Source organism: Meriones unguiculatus, chromosome 11 (genome assembly GCF_030254825.1).
Source record: "Meriones unguiculatus strain TT.TT164.6M chromosome 11, Bangor_MerUng_6.1, whole genome shotgun sequence".
Lineage (NCBI taxonomy): Eukaryota > Metazoa > Chordata > Mammalia > Rodentia > Muridae > Meriones > Meriones unguiculatus.
Window position 1 is genome coordinate 109831104 of NC_083359.1, and position 24704 is coordinate 109855807.

At 55.5% G+C, this 24704-nt stretch overlaps 1 long non-coding RNA gene across 1 annotated transcript; it reads left to right on the top strand.

The window, feature by feature from the left end:
* Positions 1-12272: 12272 nt before the first annotated feature.
* On the top strand, positions 12273-23723 carry LOC132646431 (uncharacterized). The gene is made up of 3 exons (XR_009584698.1): positions 12273-12696; positions 12959-13117; positions 14631-23723. It is a non-coding gene; the product is annotated as an uncharacterized LOC132646431 (long non-coding RNA).
* Positions 23724-24704: the final 981 nt, after the last annotated feature.

Here is a 24704-nt window from a genome sequence, read left to right on the forward strand (position 1 = left end):
AACAGAACCAAGAAATCTGGGCCCAGGGGTCTTTTCTGAGACTGATACTCCAACCAAGGACCAGCCAGCTCTTAACCACTGAACTGTGTCTCTGAGCCTCTCTCTGGGTGGTAATTCTAATCAGAGTATTTAGTATTGAATGTTACAAAGCTGTGAGTGAGGCTTAATCATCCCCCTAAGGCTTAAAGATGAGCAGACTAGATCCCAGAATCCGAGTGCTATAATGAGCTTGGACAGTCGCTGCCAACATAAGACAACCTAAGCATCCCAGAGGAAATAAACCCTGCTTTCCTCGCCTTTCCTCTGAGTCCCACCAGGCTAAACCCAAAGAAGACCAAGTGTGCTGGAGCCAAGGCCTTCGAGGACGGACTCTCCCGCACACCTGGTACCCAGGATGCCCCACCGAGCCTTGGTTGGTGACACCCAGAGCCTTCAGTGAGCCACGCCAGCACCAGGGTGCTCTGGACATGCTCCTTTGACAAGGCTGACAGTCAGCTGCACCAGCTGCCCCGCCTGCCAGGATGTAGGCGGAGGTCAGAGCACAGTGACACAGGCCTGTGTGGGAGAGAGGAACAAAGAGGCCTGTGGTCACGGCACCCACACACAGTTGCCTGGACTCCGCAAGGACAAAGGGCAGAGTTCTAATTTGGGCTCCAGTGGAGCAGGAGAAACCACGTTCTTGTTTTCTGCACACTTGTGGTGGGCTTGCTCATCCCTGGCGTCAGGGCTGCTGCTCTGCTTTTCCATGAAATTGTCTCTAAGCTCCTGTCCACATGACCCATCACTGAGCCTATCACAACTTGGTCACATGCACACGCCTTAACCCAGTGTGACCAGGGTCCTGACACCACTTCTGGGCCCTGCCATGTGCCTGGTAGAAGAACCTTAGACTGTCTCCCTCATCAGGTGGCCTTGCCACAGAGGGGATGGAAAGTTCACCTTGACAGCCAGGCTGGTGCACAGTGCTCCCCCACAGCCAGACCCATCCACAGTGCTCCCTGACAGCCAGGCTGGTCCACAGTGCTCCCCCACAGCCAGGCCCAGTTTTCAAAACAAACTCTCCCTGAAAGGAAATTAATTTTTTCAGATGACTAAAAACAGATGAGGGGACAATAAGCAGCTTTTGGGAGCAGAGAAATCTCATTTTAGTCTTCCTGCTTTCTTGGGAAGCAGCCCCACCCTGCCTTGGGCTCCTCCGGGTTCCTGGCCTCTGCTGTGTTTATTTGGGAGTTGCTAAGGTGGACTGCGTGCTGCCCTTTGGACTTCCTCTTTCACACTCTCCTGACCTCTCTCTGCCATGCTTCTGTCACTGGGTGGGATCTGGACGGAGCCTAGAGCACCTTGCTGACGGTGGCTCCCGGCACTTGCTCTCTCCTCCACCCACCCTCCCTAACATCCCAGGGACTTGGCTCACCAGCTCACTTTAAAGACAGGCCAGGCTTTGGTGGTGGCTGCTGCACCCTGGGGCCCTGTCAGTGGTCTGGTCAGAGCTGAGGCCCTCGGCCCTGCAGGCACTGCTGCTGCACTGTGCTGTGCCCAGCCTGAAGCACCAGCTTCCTCCCACTTGGGCCATGCTCCTCGCGGTCCGTGCCAACTCTCCACCTCCTCCACAAATTGAGAGCGCGCCCTGGAGAATGGATGGTGTCCCAGTGCGCAACAGTGTGCAGACCACACTGGCCGCTCTGCAGACGTCCTGAGGGTGAGCCTGAGAACCGGCCAGAGTGTGACCTGGGGCCAGAGGCAAGAAGAGAGCCAACTCCCAAAAGTCCTCTGCTGTGCACACGCACCCCATGGTACGTGTGCCCACGGTGACAGTCTGTGTGACATAAATAAATAGTTTTTTATAAATAGGCATGAGGGAAATTAATTAAATTTTAGTTGACACTCAGTTTTTCAGTATGGAGAGAAAAGTGAGTATGCTGTGACTAGCAAAGCTTCGATTTCTTTGTTTTGTTTGTTTGTTGGTTTTTGTTGTTTTTGTTTTTGTTTGGTTTTTCAAGACAGGGTTTCTCTGGCTGTCCTGGACTCTCTCTATAGACCAGGCTGACCTTGAACTCAGAGATCTGCCTGCCTCTGCTTCTGAGTGCTGGGATTACAGGCGTGTGCCACCATGCCCAGCTTCTCCTCCTTTTTTAATCTCCCACTCTTGTTTGTTGAGTGTGTGCACAGCGTTATTGGGGGGATATCAGTTCTTCTTGGCAGCAGCGCTCCTCTTGGCTGCCAAGCTGCTGCTCAGTGCCTCCTGCTTGTCCTCCGCCACCTGGGGCAGCTCCAAGGCATGCTGTGGGAGGAGAAGCCACACCTCCAGCCACGTGTCTGCTGAAGCACCCCTCGCTGTCAGCTCACTGCTGCTCATCACCTGTAGTCCCGGGTAAGGCCGGTAGCCAGGGGATAACACGGCGCCCGGGCTGCTGCTCTCCGATGCAGCTGGCAATACAAAACTTGCACACTTGAAAATAGATTTTATTTATTTATTTTACATATGTGAGTGATTTGCCAGCATGTATGTATGTATGTATGTATGTATGTATACCAGGTATGTACCAGGTACCCTGGGAATTCAGAAGAGAGCACTGGATCTCCCTGGAACTGGAATGACTGATGGTGTGAGCCACCATGTGGGTCCTGAGAACCGAACCCAAGTCCTCTGCAGGAGCAGCACATGCCCTCAGCTGCCCAGCCATCTCCCTAGCCCCCCCTGGAATTCTTTTGACACTAACAATCCTTATTCCAAGAAAATCTCACTAAGCTTCTGTGAAAACCGGAGAAAAGTCAGCCATCCCAACTAAGACCGACCAATAAAAATACAACATAAAGAAGAAAACTGCGTGCTGACGAGGGGCCTGGTGGGTGAAGAGCGTGAACATGAGTTCTGGTCAGCAGAACTCAGATAAAAAAGCTGAGCGTGGAGCACAGGCCTGGAATCCCAGCACAGCCAGCCAGCCTAACTTGCTCGGCAAATTCCAGGCTGGAGAGAGACCCCGCCTCAATAAAACAAGACCAACAGCTGCAGGGAAGAACACCTAAGGATGTCTGCTGCCTCCACACACACCTGTGTGCATACATGTGCACATGCCCACACACAAAAGAAGGAAAAACAGGTTTCTTCCCTTGCAGACTAAAGCCCAAAGTACAGGGTTGAATGCAAGCTTCCACACCAGCTGTGTGTTATATCAGTTCTAGGGACTGAACCCAGGACCTTGCACACTAGGCAAGAACTCTACCACAGAGATACATCCTCACATAGACAAACAAAAGGTTTTATGTGTATGGGTGTTTTGTATGTATGTATGCATGCATGCATATATGAACACCATGTGTACACAGTGCCTGAAGCCCCAGAGGGTGCTGGATCCCCCAGAGCTGGAGTTGCAGGCAGCTGTGAGCCACCAGCGTGGGTGCTGAGAGCTGACCCCAGGTCCTCTGCAAGAGCAGCAAGTGCTCTTAACCTCTGAGCCACCTCTCCAGCTTGCCCAGGTAATTTTGTACTTGGCAATGCCCCTGCCTCAGGATCCAGAGGAGCTGGGATTGTAGGCCTGTAGCACCAAGATTAGTTTAATTTGGTCATATATGATACTAGAATTAGGGAGACCCTATGGGTTAAGGCTAAACATAGATCCTTGAGGCCGTCTTCACTGGGGTCTCCATCTTCCTTTCCCTGTGCAGACTTCCTGTGTTTTCCTTCTCCTTCCTGCCCCAGTCTTCTCCTTTTAGATGGCTGCGTCCAAACAGCTCATCCTGGTTCTGTTGAGTGGATCCTGGTGGCCTCTGGGAAACAGCACTGGGCGGGTGATCAGTCAGGACCCCACCTTCCTGTCTGTACTCTGTCTCCTCAGAGAATCCATGAGGCCTGGTGGCTCCTGGTGGGATCCAGTACCAGCTCACTTGCAGAGGACATGGGGTGCCTCAGGGAGGTCATCTGCTGACGTCATGTGCTTGTGTGTGGGGTCCCTAAGGGCACCTTACAGGAGCAGATGGTCCTCTTGGGCCCATGTGTGTCCCAGGCTTACCCCAAGGCCTGCTCAGGTTTCAAGCCTTGGCTCTGGCCCCAGATTCCTTCAGCGTGGGGCAGAATCCAGTAGCCAGTATTGTCACAGCAGCACTGGGTCCCCTGGCCTCTGGCTGCTGGTGTTATTGAATAAGATGGACAGAAGGACGTGGGGTTTCTACGTGACACCCAGCAAGCCAGACCAAAATGAAGTCACTTGTGTGAAGAGCCACACGGCTGAGCACGGAAACCCATGCAGCACACTGTCTCACAGGGGAGTGCCCCAGCTCTGCCTGCAAGATGAAGCAAGTGCCTTGCTGTCACTGTTTCCCGTTCCTGCTCCGGCTGGGTCACAAAGCCCTGCTGCTAACGGGAGTGCCCTGGATGCCTCCTAGTTGATGGATCGTTCACAAAAGCCAACTAGGTCTGTCAAGTACATCTGTTGGAGTTTTGTTTTTTAACCAGTGCCTGGCTAGTGGAAAAGGTGGGGGCTTAGATTACTTCACCAGATGACGTCATCACAAAGGCATCTGATCCTGTGCTTCCTAAGCCTGTTGTTGCTTTCTGAAAATGCAGACTTGTGTGTCTCCTCTTCTGGAGCAGTGGTCCTCAGCCTTCCTAATGCTGCGACCGCATGCTGTGCTAAACCCCAAACATGAATTATTTTCACTGCTGCTTCATAACTAGTTTTGTTACTGTCGTGACCTGTAATGTGAATATCTGCCAGGCAGGAGATCTGAAATGTGACCTCTGTGAAAGGGTCATTCTACCCCAATGGGTCACGCCCACAGGCTGAGGACTGCTGTTCTAGGGTCATAGATGGCACTTTCCAACAGGTGTGTACTATGGCCAACTGAACAACTGAAAACTATCAGTGTCACCGGTTTCTAACTCACCACAGGGCTTTTTGGTTGGTTTGGTTGGTTGGTGGGTTGGTTTTTCATTTTTCAATAAAGGCCAGAGACTTTCTGGGCAGGTGTCTGGTGGAGGAAGGATCAGAGGAAGGAGGAAGGATCAGAGTCCAGATCTGCATGCTTGTGTTGAACTAGCCCCTAAGGGGCTGGGTTTGTCCGCTGTTCCTACAGCGTGGGCCTCCCAGCCCTGACTAACAACCCCGATGGCCGGCACCTCCGGGAGGCCTGGATGAGTGTTCTCCTAGATGCCATCCCCACCTGTGGTATTCTGGGATGCTGGGTTTGGGGGAATCTTCTGCCTTTCATGTGGATCTGTGACCAGCTCTGAGCTGCCTCACAAGGGAGACTGTAGTGAGCTGAATGGCGCCCTCTAGAAAGAGCTGGTCCAGTGGTGAGGGATGGGGTCCCTGCAGATGGGATTAAGTTAAGGCCCCTGAAGCAGAGCATCAACCTGGATTAGCTATTGGGCCATAGTGGCCCAGTGACAGTGTCTTTCCAAAGGTGACGCAGGGAAGCCAGGGCTTAGCTTAGTGGTGGAGCGATTGCTAGCAAGCCTGCAGCCCTGAGGTTAATCCTCAGCACATGCAAACAAGAGGGGCCCAGGAGGTGAGGTCAGGGTACCAGGAGAAGGCCTTGTGAACACAGAGGGTCCAGAAGGAGGTAGCCCTGGCAGGACATGCCGTCAGCCTCCAGAGGAGCCCCTGGAAGTGGATGGTGTAGCCGGCATGATCCGGTGACACCGTCACGGCACACGTCCAGCTTCCGGACCCACGGCGGCCAGATTCTGTTGTGGGAAGTCACTAAACGTGCTGCAGATGGAAACCCCCCTGACCCTCCAGGAGTGCCGCCCAGCTTCCAGCAAGCAGCAGGAGCTGTCGGGAAAGGGGGGCCCTACATGTGGGATGCTGGCTCCGGTGGAAGGAAGTGTGAGGGGCTGTCTGGAAGAAACTGAGTTAGAAGGCAGGAGAGGGGCAGGGTAGGGTGTCCAGAGAGACGCTGTGGATCCAGACAGCATGAGGGGGACCTGGCCACTGCCCCAGCCTCAGAGACTGGCAGATCTGGCAGCAGGCAGAGCTGAGGCTTGAGGGGAATTGTGGGCCCTGTGCCTGAAATCCAAACTGACATTAAAATCCTGGCAGTGGTACAGTCAAAACAGTAGCATGAAACACATGAGCCCATGGTCTCAGCATAGGCCCAAACAACAGTTCTAATTTGTATTTATGACTTGACCACGCCCACAAATGTGCATGGGTATGCTTGCATATCCAGCTTCGTGCATATGTGTATGCCTGCCTGTGTGTGCTCCAGATTGTGCAAAAGCGTGTGTGTGTGTGTGTGTGTGTGTGTGTGTGTGTTGTGTTGTGTGTGTATACATAAGCAAAGAGAAAATTATGAGTGGATTCAGTTTTGTTTTTAAGTTTCTGTTGAAGTTGCAATGTTGCTTCATAAACAAGATACCGAAAGTACAGATGATGGGTTAATAGGAGAGTGATGGAGCAAGGAAGGAGAGAGATTAAAATGCAGATTACAGAAGACAGTGGAGCCAGCTCCATGCATAAAGGATTGCAGAGGGAGGCGCCCAGCCACGCCCCTCATCCTGCATGTGCTGGGTGTGCCCAGTCACTTAAGCACAGAACACTGCCCTCCAGTGGCCAGGGCTAGGGTGGCTGTCAGCTGTCACAGTCAACACCAGAGTATGGGACAGCAGCACTCCGGGAGCTTCACAGTGGGGCCCCCTGGTGGGCAGGGATGGGCAGCAAAGCAAGAGTTCCGAAAGCGGGGCTTCCTACCTGGAACCGGAGACTCGCTCCCTCATAGGGGCGGTGTGTGTGTGTGTGTGTGTGTGTGTGTGTGTGTGTGTGAGAGAGAGAGAGAGAGAGAGAGAGAGAGAGAGAGAGAGAGGAGCAGTGCTGCCTGTCTGGAGCAAGCCGCACTTGCCTGGTAAGGCAGGCAGGCCTTGCCTGGGCTGTGTGAGCGGGGAAGGTGACATGCTCACTGCACGCTTGTTCTTCCATCTTTTAGTCAGAACCCACACAGTGTGGATGGCCGCAGGCTGCCAGAGGGCCGCACAGGAGCCAGTGCTGGCCCGCCCAGCGTTGCTGCTCCAGAATCTTGACGCCGTTTGGAGGGACCCGGGACAGCCAGACAGGGTTTGACACTGAACTTCACAGCATCTAGTGAGAGGACGCAGCCGGCTAGGAATTCGCCCCAAACGACCTCTGTCAACCACTCAGGCAGCCACAGTGCTTTCCCCTGGCACCCCCAGGAGGTGGAGCTGTACCAGCTAGGGTGGAGGGGTGGGGGGGAAGGGGACAAACTGTCTGTGAAGACATTCCAGAAAGCGTGCATCTCTGCAGAAATAGCACGCAGAGCATGGTGGGTCCTAAGTTTCACTTCCTGGGCCCCGTCTGGCCAGGAGAGCCTTTGACTTTGGGAGGGTGTTTTGGACCCCACCTTGCTGTCTGGGTGTGGGGTCTTCCGTGCCGTGCAGCAGCTCTGAGGTCTCAGCACTCACTGTTCTTGTGGACCAACGGCAGCTCCGCTGCAGAATACCCGACCCGTGAGTGAGGCGAGCAGGAGTTATCTTGACCCAGGGCTTAAGGACAAGATTCACAAGTCATGGCGGGCAGACATGATGGTCAATACTGTGTGACTAGGAGGCAGCTGTCACGTGGCATGGACAGTCAGGAGGCAGGGAGGACGATACTCAGCCCCCATGGACCGCTGGCACCCACATTCAGGTGTCTCCGTCGGTTAACGCTGGAGATACCTCAGAGACACCCAGAGCCCTGTCTCCTGGGCAACTCTAAACACAGCAAGGTTGACAATGAAGAGTAAGCATTGTAAATCCCCTTTGTCATCTGATACCAAACATTTCTCTAAATCACAGCAGCCACTTACCAGGGTCCACTCTGGGCCTCAGACTACGTCGCCAGCCGTGGCTGAAGCCTCGGTGTGTGGGTGGCCTTCTCTGAGCCAGCATATTGAGTAGCTAACCACTGAGGTCCAGCCAGGCCTGTGCCGCACAGCTTTAACCCCAGCACCCCGGGAGCAGAGGTAGGCAGGATTCAAGGCTAGCCTGGTCTACAGAGTGAGTTCCAGGACATCCTGGGACACTGAAAAACCTTGTCTAGAAATACAAAAACAAACACCACCAAGGAAAACCCTGTGAGGACTAAATACTGTTATGTGTTATAATACCTTATTAGTTACCTCTTGCTGTGCTAAGAAGCCATAGCCGAGGCACCTTACAGAGGAAGGGTTTGTTTAGGCTTATGATCCCAGAGGGTCAGTCCATCATGGTGGGGGTGGGGGAACGGGCGTGGCAGCAGGTGGTAGGCATGGCAACAGAATCGGGACATGGGGAGCTCACATCTTCAACAGTAAAACAAAGCCAGTACACACTGCAAGGGAGGCTATAAGCTCTCAGCTATGGGCTCCCCAGCAGCCTCCACCCCTAAAGGTTCCATAGCTCCTCCCCAGACAGTGACACCAAGTGGGGACCGAAGCATCCAGACACCTGAGCCACATACATACCACATACCACACACAGACACACACACCACATATATGCACACATACAAAACCACATATACATATCACACACCATATGCAAGACATTACACACACATACATACACCCACACACACTAACAGTTACAATAGGAACAGACTGGGTCATTCATGTATCACAACTCTCCCTTGGAAACAAAGTTCCCCGGGCCAGAACGTGTGTCCTCCCCATTGGTCCTTATGTGGACGGGAACACACGGACCCTCAGGGATGGCGCGGCAAACACTGAGGGTCTGAGCAGAGGCTCTCATTTACGCCTTCGGGGAGCAGGAAGCAGACTGAGGAGGGCACTGAGCAGTACCAGTCTGACTCTGTGGCTCTACAGTTGGCAACATTTCCACTCTAGCTTCACAATACCCCATAACAGCAGAGCTGCAACTCACACATGGCTCAGAGAACCATGAAAGAATTTCCACAAGCAGCGCACATAGCCAGAGCGAGCACAGGAGCCTGGAAGAGCCGCATGGGAAAGGGGGCTGCTGCCGGTGCCCTGACCACCATCTTGGGGGCCTGGAGTCCCGGTATCCAGGCTTCAGGGAGGATCAAGACCAAACTCAGGCAGCGGCCAGCAGGAGGATGGCCAGAGCCAGGCAGGTGACGCCCTGCACGCACAGGAGACATCTTGGTAAGCTGGAACAGCGAGGCAGGTCTGTGATCCCAGCTCTCTGTACGAGGAGGCCAGCTGGAGCGACACGGCAGCCTCGAGACCAGCCTGGCCGCAAAGCGAGACCTCTCCCTAAAGCCAAAAACTAGCGGCCGGAGACACGGCTCAGTGCTTAGGAAAGCATAGTGCTCTTGAAGAGGACCACAGTTCGATTCCCAGCACCCCTGTTAGAGGACTTACAGTCAACTGTAACCAGTTCTCCGTGGGATCAGATGCTTCCGGCTTCCGCTCACCTGCACACACATGCACATAGCCATACACACCCACATAATTAAATAAGAAATCAGCCAGGTGGAGTGGCCCGTGCTTGTAATCCCAGCACTCAGGAGGCAGAGATAGGCAGATCTCTGTGCATTTGAAGCCAGCTGGTCTACACAGTGAATCCCAGGAAGTTTTTAGTAATAATAATAATAATGATAATGCTTTTTAAAGCCCAATACTAAAGAAATTAATAAATGAAAAGTGTCTCATGGGGGCAGCTAGATCAGTCCTTCCTCTTTATAGTTCTTTTTTAATTATTTTTTATTAATTACAGTTTATTCACTTTGTATCCCAGCTGTAGCCCCCTCCCTCATCCCCTTTTTATAGTTCTTAATTGACCAGAATTTTTACATAAAAAGCTTGCTGTGTATAATTAGACCAAACGATTGTGTTATTGCACTGTAGGGACCTGGGTTTGGGCCCTTCACCAGCAGCTTCTGCTGCCATGGGGGCCCTTGGCCTCATGGGACCAGAGCCCCTTTCCCGATGCTAATCTCACAAGGAGTGCCCAGACCTCTCAGCTCAGGCTCCTTTCTGGCAGCCACAGCTGCTCTCCCTGTTCTTCGAGGGTTTTCCACCTCGAAGTCCTTTGCCACCGTTCCCAGGCAGGAGAGTGCGGCATCTGACTCATGGGGTGGAAAGAAACCACACAGGAGCACACAGGGCTTCTGTTGCCAGCCACGGAGAACACATGGAGTTGCGGATGCTTCATCCAAGCCTGCCTGGCATGGGCATTAGCATGCACTTGCCCAGCACTTAGTAACACATGGGGTAGACCCAGCCCCTCCTAGGAGGAGCAAGGGGCCCTTGCCTCTGCCCCAAGTGGCTGATGGGTAACCAAGGAGGTTGTAGGGAGCACTGGGGATGGAGGTGATGGGGTGGAGAATCAGGGTGGGAGAATTTGGAGAAGAGGTGGACCGCTGCAGGCTGAGTGTGACCCAGGTCCTCTGCTCCAAATTTTCCGTCATACCCAGATCTCCCACATAGAGGGGACAAGGTCCCCATTTCAGGCCAAGTGTAGAGGGGACAGCACCCGGGGCACGCGCAACCCTACTTCCAGCAGTGACTGTGCCGAAGGTCTTGCTTTATAGATGAGAAACTCTTACCCAGACATAGAGCGCAGGTTGCCGAGGACGGCGCACCACTAGTGAGAAGCCTAGCCCTCTCGGTAGGTGGTTGAGCTCTGCTGTAAGTGGCTGATGTGTGGGATGCTCCGTGGGTGCCCTGTGCTTCCCATGCGCGATCCGCATCCATCCTCCGAGCAGCAATGCGGGAGGGTACTGATGACCGCGTGCTACACTAACTCCAGGAGTCACGGGGCTGGCCCCCAGCGAGGCGGCTGGTGTTTCGGTCCTGACAGCTGAGCCATCCCTCAGCCCTGTGATGATCATTGTCAAACTGGTACAACCTGGAGTAATCAGGAAAGAGTCCCAGTGACGGATTCTGTAGATCAGGCCAGGATCAGGCCGGGATCAGGCCGGGATTGCTTGATCACCTTAGCTGAGGTGGGAGACCCACCTGCTGTGGGACACTAGGCAGGGGTCCTGGGCTCTGAAAGAGTGAGCTGAGCGGTGAGTGCTCCTGGATCCTTCATGGTCGTGGCTAGCTGCTTCAGCCTCCTGTCCACGGTGCTCCCCACAGTGCCGACCTCCCCACAGCGCTGCTCTGTAACCTGGAGCTGTGAACTAAGCCAGCCCTTCCCCTAAGTGCTGGTTATTTAATCACACAGCAGCAATGGGACAGCACAGAGAGGCTGGATGTTTGCTGGAGTCACACAGCTAGTCAGCGGCTCTTCGGGCCTCACCGGGTCTATCTGGCTTGGGGAACCGTGGTCCTCTTTTCTAGGCTGGAGCCCCACGGTTTGGGTTGTTCATGGTGGCCTATGGTTGGTTTCCAAAACCTGGCAAGCGCTGAGCTGCAGTGCAGAGCCCCCACGAGGGTCAGGGGCATTCAGGAAAGGTCAGCCAAGCCAGACACACTGCAGGACAGGTGGGCCAGAGGGGCAGGCGCAGCCTACGCGTTCTTCAGGAGATCATGAGGTGGTGCAAACTGGCTTCAGCTGGCTGTGGATGCCTGCTCCTTCTCCTCCTCCCTCTGTCCTCTCTCCTCACACCTCTTTCTCCTCTGCCCCCTCCCACCATCTGCAACAAGATCTCATGAAGTCTGGCCTATAAGGCCCTTATTAGGCCCTAAAAGGTTACACCTCAAACTCTTGATCCTTCTGCCTCCACCTCTTTGAGTGCTGTGGTTGCAGGCTTGTGCGACCACACCCAGGGCCTCACACATGTTAGGTGTTAGAAACAGAGAAAAAATAATCTTGGTGTTACACGGAGGAACACAAAGCAAGTGTATCTTAGTAACATAATTCTTTTTAAAGCTTATTTTTACTGGTATGTGTATGGGTGCTCTGCCCAAATGCATGTATGAGCACCCTGGTTATGCTTGGTGCCTGTAAAGGCCGGAAGAGGGTGTCAGATCCCCTGGAGCTAGTGCTAGTTGTGAATCCCCCTATGGGCGCTGGGAATCAAACCCGGGTCCTCTGTAAGAGCAATGGATGCTTTTAACACTGAGCAAGCTGTTTCTCCAGTCCCAAGGATTTTTGTTAAAAGGGTGTGCCAGACCCCAACTAAGATGGCAGGCATACTGAGGCCAACATGACCCCCCACCCCCGTCTTTAGTCTGGACATAGCTGGGGACTGACAGGACCCACTAGTTGGTGAAAAGGGGAAGGAGAAGGCCGGGAAATGGCTCCTGCTGGTCTGTCTACCTTCTGTTTAACGAAACAAGTTTCTCACACAGGCAAGCTCTGGACCAGCTGTGTTCTCACTTTCCCTCTCTCTTTCTCTCTTTCTTTCTCTCTCACAGAGCCTTTTCTTCACACATATACACACAAATAGCCCTTTCTTCACACACACACACACACAGCCCTTCAAGTAGGTTCTTATTAACCCAAAGAAGACTTCCATGTGAAGGAGACAGCAGGGCTGCTTGGCTTGCACCTGGAACCGCTTCATGTTGCCCAGCCCCTGTGCCAGCTCGCATCTCCCTGCGCCAGCTCACATCATCTCCGCACTCTTTCTGCATCCTCCCAATAAATACCCGCCCAACTCCATCGACAGCTCGAGGCTCCATCAACCCAGCTCCAGGCCATCCAGAACCTCGTTTATCTAGGAAGACAGTCCTGCTGCAAGCACACATTTGTAAGACCAGATGACACACTCCAGAGCTGGCTTGAGGTTGCTCCAGCTGTGCCGCCATGTGCAACAAACCCATTCTTTCACAAGCTTGGAGCTGCAGGTGAGGAGCAATTGCACAGACATGCCTGCCAGTCGAGGGAAGGGGCACGGGGCACTTCCTTACCTTCCCCTGGGTTAGGTGCCTTCTTGCTGGCCCTGCTGGAAGGGAGGGTGGGAGCAGGGACTGCCGACGTCCTGTGGGGCAGTCAGAAGAGCAGTGGAGAAGGGGACTGCCTGTGCAAACCAGTTCTACACTTCCTTAGCTGGCCGCCCACATGCCATCCAGCTGCCCACTCACCACCTGCCTGTTTTCCACCTCCTAGGACATTTTCCTGCCCAGTACTGTTGAGTTCTCAGGTGTGGAAGGCACTCCAGAGTGAGCCTCCTGCTCAGCTGGCCGTCCTGGGTGAAGCCAGCCACGCTGGCTTCGCTCCCCCTGGAGGAAACCTGGATAAGCCTGAGGGCTTGGCAGAAGAGTGCGGGTGAGTGAAACACCCGCTGTTGTGCCCAGCTTCTCCTGGGGCCAGCCCAGGTTTCCAGGGCCACCCGTTCCATTCCTGACAAACCCCAGACACCAGCAGAGCCGAGGCTGACCTCGGAGGGAACACTGCCCACGCTTGACCTGATGTGCCTCTAGCTTCCCTCAGACTCCGCTCAGAAGGGCCAGTCTGAAGGCTGAGAAGCATGCACCCACCAGAGCACCAGAAGCTGGCCAGAGGCCAGAGCCAGTGCAGGGGAGGGGCCGCAGCACGGGCACTTTCAAAGCACGGCTTTAGAGAGCAGCCCTGGTGCCATGCCAGTTAGGCTGCCATGGTCATGGACTTAGCAACTGAGTCCTTCCTCAGGGCTCCCAGGGCTGCTGAGTGGAGGCCAGGTCACAGACTGTGCCTGCTGAGTTGGGGTGCCTGGGTCCCCATGTTTCTTAGTCAAGTCAGGGCATTGTCAGGGTCTCTGGCCTCTCAGCATGCCCATGTGGGTGTGAGAGCAGACAACCCTGAACAACCCCTGGGCACTGCCTTCTCCACTGCCCACTGTCAGTCAGTGGCAGAGGGCTCAGGCTACAGACCCTTGAAAGCAAGTGTGGCTCCTTCCCCAGGTGCAAGACACACAGACACAGACAGACAGACAGACACACACACACACACAAACAGACACATACAAACAGACATACACGGAGACAGGCACACAGACACATACACATAGACAGACAGACACACGAACACAGACAGCACACGTACAAACAGACACAGACACACACACACACACACACACACAGCATCCCAGTCAAGGACAGCAGACATTGTGAGATTTTGACAGCCGAAGGCTTAGGTTCAGGGTCGCCAGGGTCTACTCCTCTTGCAGGTCGGAGGCAGCCTGATCTAGTCAGCAGAGACACTTGGATGTAGGTTTCCAAACCAGGCCCTGCCTTCACCCTACCAAGGTAGCCTTTCACCTACGGGCCTTTGCTCACTGCAGTTTGACACTCGTGCCCCAGTCCTCCCTGTTGGGCACCCCACCCGCCTTGGGGAGACCTGTCTAGTCCTGACAGTCCTTCAAACCCAGCTGGGGTGCCTCTGACAAACCAGAGCTCACTGGTTAGCTAGACTAGTGCCCATGAGCCCGGACCATGCTGTCTTCGCCTGTGACCAGGCGCTGGGGCTGCATATCTGCATGCTGGCCGTGTGGGTGCTAAGGCTCCCACTCGGGTGCTTGCTTGTTTTAAGGCACAGTCTCTCTGTGCCACCAGATTTTTCCTGTCGGCATCTTACCCAGGAGTATTGGGACCACAGATGCTTGTCACCGTAGCTGGTGCTTTCGGCGGGTCCTGGGGGCTGAGCTTGGGTCGTCAGACTCAAGCCCTCACCCGCTGAGCCATCTCCCTGGCCCCTTGTTTCAGCCGTGGCTCCAGAACCATGCATCCCTGTCACAATCTACTGAACATGGTGGTCTGGGGCTTTTGGGCCTTTTGTTGATTTTGCTTTAAATGCCCACCAGGTCTGGCGTTCCTCACACAAGAAGCAGCTATGATGTGTCAGCTGGGAAAATCCCACTGTGAGGTGAGCCCCACTCAGGCATGCGATCCTGTCACTGGTGGCCACAAGTTCACTGTTGTTGTTTTTTTGGAATTTCGATACAGGGTTTCTCTGTGTGGCTCTGGCTTCTAAACCTCACTCTGTAGACCAGGCTGTCCTGGAACTCACAGAGATCTGCCTGCCTCTGCCTCCCGTGTGCTGGAATTACAGGCGAGCACCACCACCCGGCTTGTAAGTTCACTGTTAATGGATCAACATGTAACAAACAAGGTGCTTTCAAACAGAAGCACAGGTAGACAGGAGGGCCACAGGTCGGGGGAAAGCTGTGTCCAGAGGCTCACAGGAGCCCTATTTCTCATGGGAGCAGCGCTTCCACGGTCACCAGCTCCGTAATCACAGCAGATTTCTAAAACGAGACTACAGGTGCAATGCCGGGGCCCACCTGGACTCAGCGAATGAGAAGCAGCTCTCTGGCCTGGGGCTTGTGTTTTTAGCTTCATGGGTGATGCTGACGCTGGCCCTGGGCTGGGACCTCTGCCTGCCACGTTCAGAGCAGTTAAGCCAAGCCTTCAGGGTAGAGATCTGAGAATGTGGCTGGGCGCCCGGAGACTGTGTGTGGTGTGAGGCCGTGCTGTGAGCACAGCTAACAGTGCTAGGGACCCTGAGCAAGTCACCTAACCTAGGAGCCTCTGTTCCCCAGCTGCCTCAGGAGGTGGCAGTGTGCAGTGTGTGTTGCCTGGACACCCGCGTGTCTGTGTACGAGGACCCTGGAGCTCCGCTGACCCCAGGGAGAAATGTGTCTTCTGAGGAAGAACTCACCACAAGAGAGACAGCAGACGGGTTTGGCACAGGGGCAGCAGTCCCTTGCCCTAGGAGGGACAGGAGGGGGAGGACATGGAAGGCCACGTGGTGCCAGCCAGGCAGGTGAGCCTCTGAGCTGCAACTTGTGCCGTCTCTCCCTCAGTGCTCTTCAGGGAAAGCTTCCTCAAGAATCTTGGTAATGCTTGGGAACGAGAGGCCACACAGTGAGGAGCGGACAGCCGGCGTGTGGGACCGACGGGCCCGAGGGGAGAGGCCACACAGCCACGCTGCCCGGCTCGCTTGCCGGGGAAATAGTTCCCAGCCGCATCCCGTGCCCACACCTCAGCTTTGGAGGCCACCCATGTCTGCGTCACCGGTCACCTCAAGCAGCTGGGCAGAGGATTGAGACCCCGAGCCAGGTGGGACACAGCCTGAGACACCCACCTAGGGGAAACCGGGGACCCTGCTGGAGGCTGCAGCTCGTCCAGAGCTGGGGAAGGTGGCTTGAAAGTTCATCCCCCACGTGTTCAGACGGGTGAGGTCAAGTCCCTGGTTCTGCCAGAGCTGGTGGCTACCAAAGAGTTTTGAAACGATGCAAGAAGAGCCAGACCCACGGGGGTTTTCACACCAGTCCTTGTCGACGCACCTGGGCAGGGCAGCATGCATGGCGAGCCAACCAGAGCTGGCAGTTCTGTACGTCAGGGCACACTCTGCAGGGCTCTAGACGCCCGAGCCTGGGAGAGGCCGGCCTGAGGCAGCGTCCTCCCTCACCGGTTTATATGTGTTGTCAGCCAGCGAGTGCTAGCTCTCCAAGCCAGCTTTTCCTGCAGTACAATTTCCTGCAGTATAAATGGAATTATATTTCAGCCAGCGTTTCTCTGTTTGCTTTGGATGGATAAACTGTATTTTTGCCCTTATTCATAACAGCCAAGATACGGAAACAACCCAGATATCCGTCAGTAGGTGATGGATAAAGGAAATGTGCTATTTGAGCACAGCGGCCTATTATTGAGGCTTTAGAAGGGGGAGGGACTCCTGTCAATTGCAGAGCATGGAGGGAAAAGCCAAGAGGACTTTATTCTGATGTAGCCGGACAGTGAGAGTGACAGACACTGTAGGAGGTCACGTGTGTGAGGTATGTGGATAGTAAAACCCTTGGAAGCAGAATGAGGGTGGTGATGAGAAGTGCAAACAAACAAACCATGGGAATAAAGCTTGTGTTTCAAAAAGGAGCTGAGCGCCAGTGATCTGCTGAGCAACGCAACGCCTGCCCTAAACAATCGGTGTGACCGGGGTGGAGTGGAGGCAGGAGAGTCAGGAGCTCAGCGTCACCCGTGGCTACATGTTGAGTTCAAGGCCAGTGTGGGCTATACAAGACGGTATATCAAAACCCAAACCTGCGCGGTATCATGAAGCTCTTTATGCCCATGGTTTCCCCACTTCGCCCCACACAGAGACCCACGAAGGCAAAAACATGTTTGGGGAAGTGACAAGTGGAAATGACATCATAGGTGTGATGCTTAGCCCCCTCACGGGACCTGGAGTCACCTCAGAGGCAGATCCCTGGGCATTTCTGTGGGTAACTGAGGAGGAAGGACACCCTAAATGTGCCTCGTCCACCCATGAGCCGAGGGCACCGCGGACGTTCCCCAACACGGGAGCCCGGGCTCCGCTGCCCACTGAGCCTCCCCTGTGCCTTGACTCTCCACTGGGAAGGCGAAGGTGGTGTCAGCCTCACAGGGTCTCCGGATCCCCGTCGACCACGTATGTCAGGCTGGCTGCAGTCACTGGTGAGTCAGCCTGGCTATTAATGCAGTTGCTACCTCACCACTTCTCAGCTGCTGACGTGTGCCGCACGCCCAGGCCTCCTGACCGGGATCTGCTGTTCTTTCCAACACGTCACTCCGAGAGTGCACACAGCCCCGGCCTGCAGCCAGACTGCGACCAGCAAAGCCACCACCCCTGGGACCCTTCCATCAAAGCCTGTGGAGCCAAGAGTGGATCTACCCCTGGGAACGGAGGTGTAGAACAAGGATCCGGCAGGGCGCATCCAGGTCCTCTGAGGAGCCACCGGCTGCTCCTGTTAGCATTTCGTTTTGGAAACACTGGGAACCAAAAATAGAAGTTCTTGAGCAAAGCTTAATCCTACTCCTGGCTTTCAGGCCAGCTGCTGGAGGGACTGCGACCCGGCCACCAGGGGGCACTGTCACCTGTGCGGGTGCTGGAATTCGGGCCCCGCAGATTCCCCAGGAAAGCCTTCCACGCCAGGTTCTGTGGCCCCCCCACGGACCTCCGCCTCCCAATCTGATGAAAAGCAACTTAAAATCAGCCCAGTGCCCCCCTCCCTGGGGACCCCTCAGAGCTGGGCTGGCTCCTGACTTTTCTTCTCCTGGATTCTTCCAGGACCCCCCTCCCCGGGCCTGACTGCCCGCTGAGTGTGAAATACACATCTGAGTGTCCAGCGGATAGATGTGTAGAAAGTGTGGTTCACAAATTGCCAGCAGCCCCAAAGAGCAAACATGTTAACAGTTTTAAATCTGTAATCAGCTTCGGCTGGTGGACAGACGTCCATGGGCTTGGACAGCTGCTTTCACGGGCAGAGAAGGCCGAGGAAAGGAGGAAGCCGCAGGTCCCAGGCTGGTCCTTTTTAAACTTCCTGTCCTTTTAGGGAGTCTCTGCTCAGTGGGACTGGGCTGCTTCTCTCCTGCTTCCGGGAAGGGCAGAGCCTAGGGCTGGGTTTGGTGCTGTGGAGTAGCCTGTGGGGTTCCACTTGGGCTGTCCTATTAGGGAGCTCAGGGCAAGTCAGTGGCCTTCCGTGCATTTTAGTTCACTTCAAATATTTAGTTGTTTTTGCGTATGTGTGTAGGATCCGTGTTGGCATATGAGGGGCATGTGTGCCATGGCACACAGGTCGGAGGGCAACCTTGGGTGCTGTTTCTCATCTTCTGCCTTGCCTTTGAGGCGGGATCTCTCTTGTTTGCCACTGCTCTGTGTGGTCCAGACCAGCTGCATGAGCTTCCAGGAGAGTCTCCTGTCTGCGTCTCCCACGTGGGAGCAGGAGTTCTAGAACTCCAGACGTGTGCCAGACCTGCTTTTCCATAGGTTCAGTCAGGGAGCCAACTTTGGTCGTCAGGTTTGGCAGCAGGTGCCATTACCTTCTGAGCCACTGCCCCAGCCCTGCACTTCACTTAACAAGCAGAAGTTGCCGGAGCTTTGATGGAGCGACAGAAAAGGTGAGCGCGTTGTAGCAGAGAGAAGGGCATGGCTGGAAGGGAAAACCGTGGATAAGCAGAGAAGAGGAGAAAGGAGAGTCAGGCAGGCCCAGGCAGGAAGGCACTGGATGGGCTTTTGGGGACTCGCTGGGAGACTCCCTAATGCTGAGACCAAACCCTCTACTTCAGGGTCCTGAGTGACGGTACCAGGAAATGGGGAAGATGAGGCCAGCCAGGGACTCCCAGCTGCTTCCCACCTGGCTTCCAGCTGTTCTATCTGGCCCCCAAGGCCATATTCGTTTTATGTCTTTGAGGTGGTTCCTAGTCACCACCATCAGCTATGAGCTCCCCCTGGGGGGCCTGGCTCCCACTAGCTCCCACAGACTCCCACAGACTTTCACTGGCTCCCACAGGCTCCCACAGACTCCCACAGGCTCCCACAGGCTTTCACAGGCTCCCACAGGCTCCCACTAGCTCCCACAGACTCCCACAGGCTCCCACAGGCTTTCACAGGCTCCCACAGACTCCCACAGGCTCCCACTAGCTCCCACAGACTCCCACAGGTTCTCACAGACTCCCACAGACTCCCACTAGCTCCCACAGACTCCCACAGGCTCCCACAGACTCCCATAGGCTCCCACAGAACAGGCTTTCACTGGCTCCCACAGACTCCCACTAGCTCCCACAGACTCCCACAGACTCCCACAGGCTCCCACAGGCTCCCACAGACTCCCACAGGCTCCCACAGGCTCCCACAGGCTTTCACTGGCTCCCACAGGCTCCCACAGACTTTCACTGGCTCCCACAGGCTTTCACTGGCTCCCACAGACTCCCACTAGCTCCCACAGACTCCCACAGACTCCCACAGGCTCCCACAGACTCCCACAGGCTCCCACAGGCTCCCACAGGCTTTCACTGGCTCCCACAGGCTCCCACAGACTTTCACTGGCTCCCACAGGCTTTCACTGGCTCCCACAGACTTTCACTGGCTCCCACAGACTTTCACTGGCTCCCACAGACTCCCACAGGCTCCTGTCAAAGACGCCATGGGGCCCCGTACCCCAGGTCAGTATCACATTATTGTTCCAAGGAGTTTCTCTCAGAGGAAGCCATCGGCTTGCCATTTCCTACAGAATTCTTAGGCAGCCTAGAAGGCGGTAAACACACTTTGTTAACTAAAGGGTGAACTATCGGAAGGATGTGAGGGAGCAGTGTCTCCGAATGTCTTCCCTGCCCAGGACCCAGAGCCTCTGCCACTGCCCCCTGCTCCCAAGCTGTGTCCTCACTGTCACTGCCCTGGGCCAGGACTGCAAGGGAAGACTGCACCTTTGTGTGCGAAGCAGCAAATACAGAGCTCCAGCACATGGTCCTCGCACAGCTCCACCGCACGGCACCATTGTAGCCACCGTGTACCATGCCACAGACTCAGACAAGCCCAACAGGATGAGCTGAGGCCAGAGCACAACTGGAGGCCACAGGGGTGTCTGTGGCTGTATCACCCTGAATGTGCCCGGTGTCATCTGAGGGGAAGAGACAGGCAGAGCCAGGATCCGCAGCAAGCTCCACATTCCAGGAGGTGGCGTGTGAGACGAGCCGCAGACAGCCAGGGAGCTCCAAAGAGCCACAGGAGCTCCAAAGAGCCACCGTGTTCCACACGTCCAGGGTCAGCACCAGGCTCGGCCTCCAGACCAGCCTGGATTTCAGCCGCTGGCTTCCTTGCCGCAGGGGGCACCAGAGCCCTGCTACACAAGCTGTGCCCTGCGGCCCCCCTCTTCTAGTAACTGCTACAGTTCATAGCCTGTCCCCTCTCCCCTGGACGTCCCACACCCTCTCAGCACCCTAGACAGGAAAAGGTCAGAACCAGGCTGTGCCTTGCTGGAGGGCAGGAGGGCCTAGAACCAGGGAACTGAGGACTTGCGCCAACACTAAAGCATCAGGAGACTTGGGCTGCAAGACAGTGTCCTACCCCTGCGGATAACTGCCCACCCACAGCCTTCTGGCCACTCAGGCAGGTCTCTGAATAGCAGCATAGCTAGAAGCAGCTCTCAGTGACCCCACAGGGAGAGGACATGGCGGCAACCCCAGGACTGACGGATGGTCTGGCTCCAGGGAGTGTCCTCCCTCCCGTTTCCCTCTGGGCCCCAGAGCAGGTGGTCTGAGGCCAGGAGAGGCGGCCCAGCTGGCTCCCTGGACAGCCAAGATCAGCAGCAAGGCCAACGTCTGTTTTCCTCCCGGGCTACCCAGGCTGGTCACCACTTGCTGCTGTGGTTGCCTGGGGAACCACTTGCTATTTTCATGTAGACTCCAAATAAGGAACCATGGAAACGCTCTGGCAAGGCTGGTCTGGAGGTGACGCTCAGAGGCTGTGCCAGAAGGGAGAGCTTGGCGGGAAGAGGAAAGGCTCAACACTCACACACGCAGGCCCCAGTGTGGGGTGGGAGAGGGTGGCGGGGAGAGGTTGTGCCCAGAGAGAGGAGAACCAGTTCATTCGCTCCCACGTGCTCCTCTCCCCTGCTGTCCACAGGACCAAACGTTCACGGCTCTGGACGCCCTGCTAGGCACGGATACAACAAATCAAGTGAGGTGTCCCAGTCCCACGGCGGGCTGCCACACAAGACACGGCAGTTCAGCAGGACCCATGCGACCCCGGGCCTCGTGGGTGTCTGCTGCCATCTTGGCCTGGGCTCTGAGTCTGAGGAGCCCACCTGCTGAAGTCCCCAGAAGATGAAAGGTGTTTGCAGGCAGCGTGGGAAGGGGACACGCGTGGGCCAGGAGAGACTGAGTATGCACTTCCAGAGTGTGTGTTCAACCCTGGGCGAAGCAGGAGCCAGGCCAAGAGCCAGCCCATCCTGGGGGGGGGGGGGATGAGATGATCTGGAACCGCCAAAGCAGTCATGATCAGGCCCCAGGTGGCACAAATGCAGCCCGGGCCATTCCCTGGAGAGAGGCTTCCCCGCCATCCATGAGATTCGGGAGGCTCCACAGGGCAGCTAGGCCCGGAGGCTGCAGGAGGGAGCCTCCACTAGGAGAGCCAGGCGAGGGCTAGGGCCAGGCTGGCAGTCCCTTCCCAAAGCACACTGGGCATGCCTCCAAGTGCCTTCTGCCAGCCTGGGGCCATACCCCTGCTGGAAGGTGGAGGTGGTGTGCAGCAGAGGGGGACAAATGTGGAGGAACGCAGCACCCACAGGTGTCAGGAACCAGCTGGACACAGCACCTGCCTCCCCCCAGGCCTGGGGCAGCCTTGTGACATGGCCGTTTGAGCTTTAGCACCCACAGGTGTCAGGAACCAGCTGAGCACACACCTGCCTCCCCCCAGGCCTGGGGCAGCCTTGTGACATGGCCGTTTGAGCTTTAGCACCCACAGGTGTCAGGAACCAGCTGGACACAGCACCTGCCTCCCCCCAGGCCTGGGGCAGCCTTGTGACATGGCCGTTTGAGCTTTAGCACCCACAGGTGTCAGGAACCAGCTGAGCACACACCTGCCTCCCCCCAGGCCTGGGGCAGCCTTGTGACATGGCCGTTTGAGCTTTAGCACCCACAGGTGTCAGGAACCAGCTGGACACAGCACCTGCCTCCCCCCAGGCCTGGGGCAGCCTTGTGACATGGCCGTTTGAGCTTTAGCACCCACAGGTGTCAGGAACCAGCTGGACACAGCACCTGCCTCCCCCAGTACCGGGACAGTCTTGTGACATGACTAGTTTTGCCCTCCTTGTGAACATTAAGAAACTGAAGTTCCAAGAAGCTACCTGGCCTCACCAGAGCTGCATCGATGAAGTCAGGATTCAAACACAGGCGTGACTCGGAAACCCATTTCTACAAGGGCACGAATACCCGATGCATCTCAGGAGCTGCAGAGTCCAAGATGACAAGTACCGTGTCATGAGAACCTAACGTGGGAGGGGACCACAGAGGCCGGACCTGTCCCAAACAACCTATGCCCATGAAGACTAGAAATGATGGTGGCTGCCTGTCCTCAGATCATGACAGAAAAAGTCACCCACAGAAAGAAGCAGGGCTCCCAGGCTTCTTCATTCTCCTCCTTCTCTTCCTCTCTCTCTATCTCTGTCTCTTTCACACACACAGATGCACACGCACACCAGACAGACACACAATCCACTGTGCTCCTTGCTACTGGCTCACAGAGGCAATGAGCATAACAACCAGCAGTAAACAGAACCAAGCTTGGGGGCAGCTGGTTTACTAACCTGAGCTGGAAGTGTGTAAAATGGGGTGAGGCGAGGGGCAGCACCTCCAGCCCCAGCACTCACACTCAGCCAGGACAGGCCGTACTGTTTACTGGGTACCACAGTAAGCAGTTGGGGCTCGCTCTAATTTGGGTCTGGCTTGCACATATGTGAAAAGCTTGCCTGCCAGGCTATGGTACCAGGGCAAGGCGTGGGGCCTAGTAGAAGGAATTTAGCCCTGAAGAGGATGTTGGACTGTCAGCCTTCCCTTCCACGGCTTTGATCCCTGGCTATCGTCAGGTGAAGAGCTGGCTCCGTTCACCCCACCCTCTCGATGCCACTCTGCAAGCCCAGAGGCAAAGGAACGATGAGCTGTAGGCTGAAGCCTCTGAAACAGTGGGCAAAACTGTTTTCATCCTTTGAGCGGATGAGCATGGCACAGAGAAACCCCACAGCAGCTGAAGGTTGCACACCGAAAAAGTTAATGCCTTGCACCTGCTGGTTTGCAAATATCCTTGCATGGTCCGGGAGCCCAGGGAGGAAAGTGGAATCATGCTGTCAGGCTGCCTGGTTGTGAAACAGAGAGCCAAACACCACAGGTTCACAGCATGAAACAACTGTCCAGGTGACGTGATACCTGGTGTCCTGGACAGAAGTGGCAGGGCCAGGCTTCAGACCTGCACCAGAGGGATGGTGTCTGCCTGGGGTGTGCCCCGGCCCTCCCTGCAGGACCTCCTGGGGTCTGGACTCTGAACACAGATTTCCAGCTTTGGCCCCTGGCAGAAGTTATCAGCAGGCTGAGGATGCCCAGTGACCAGGAGGCAGCAGGTAAGGTGTCAAGAAAATCCCTGCAGCAGATGCCGGAAGGAGGTGGGGGTGAGGGTGGGTGGGAGTCAGGAGGCCTTCTGTCCCCGGTAAAGCTGAGATCTGGGTCAGGTGACCTCTCATGACCTTCACCTCTGGAGGCCTGTGTTGCTGGTCTCTTCTGCTCTGCCTGCTCCTCTGCAGGAAGGTCAGACACACACACACACAGGAACGGAGGAAGAGAGAGCACCAATCACTATTGGACTTAACCTGTTTGTTTCTTTGTTTTTTGAGACAAGGTTTCTTTGTGTAGCCCTGGCTATTCTGGGACTGGCTCTGTAGACCAGGCTAGTCCCAAACTCAGAGAGCCACTTGAGTCTGCCTCCTGAATGCTGGGATTAAAGGCATGTGCCAGCACACCAGGCTGAACCTCTGTTAAAAAGATTCTTATTTATTTTATTTATCTCACATGTGTTTGCCTGAGTGTAAATGTGCTCCATATGCATGCCCACTACTTATGGAGCCGAGAGGGGGCGCTGGATCCCCCGGAACCGGAGTTAGAGAGCATGTGAGCTGGGCGACGTGGTTGCTTGGCACTGCCTCAGGGCCTCTGCACCGGCGAGCGCTCGGGACGCTAAGCTGTCTCTTCAGCCTGTTGGTGGCTCCATGCTCCGGCCCTTGCTTCTCCTCTGTCCTGGCAAAGGAGCTGGCTCTACATCACATCAGGGTGTGACCTGTGCTCTGTAGACACCCAGAGCACAGACGTGAGGGCACTGACACTCACCTGAGGATGCAGAGGCAAATAACTTCCCAACTTACACCAGCACCTGACAGGTGCTGAAGGTTAAACTTGGGCAGAGATCCAGCTTTCTACTCTCTGTGTGCTTCCTTCCGCCTTCTTTTCTCCCAGGCCACTCCAAATCCAGCTCCTTCCCACACACACACTCACAGCAATCACCCCCTACACACACACACACACACACTCACAGCAATCACAGCATGCTGGCACTCCTTCCTAGGTTCCAGGAGAGTACG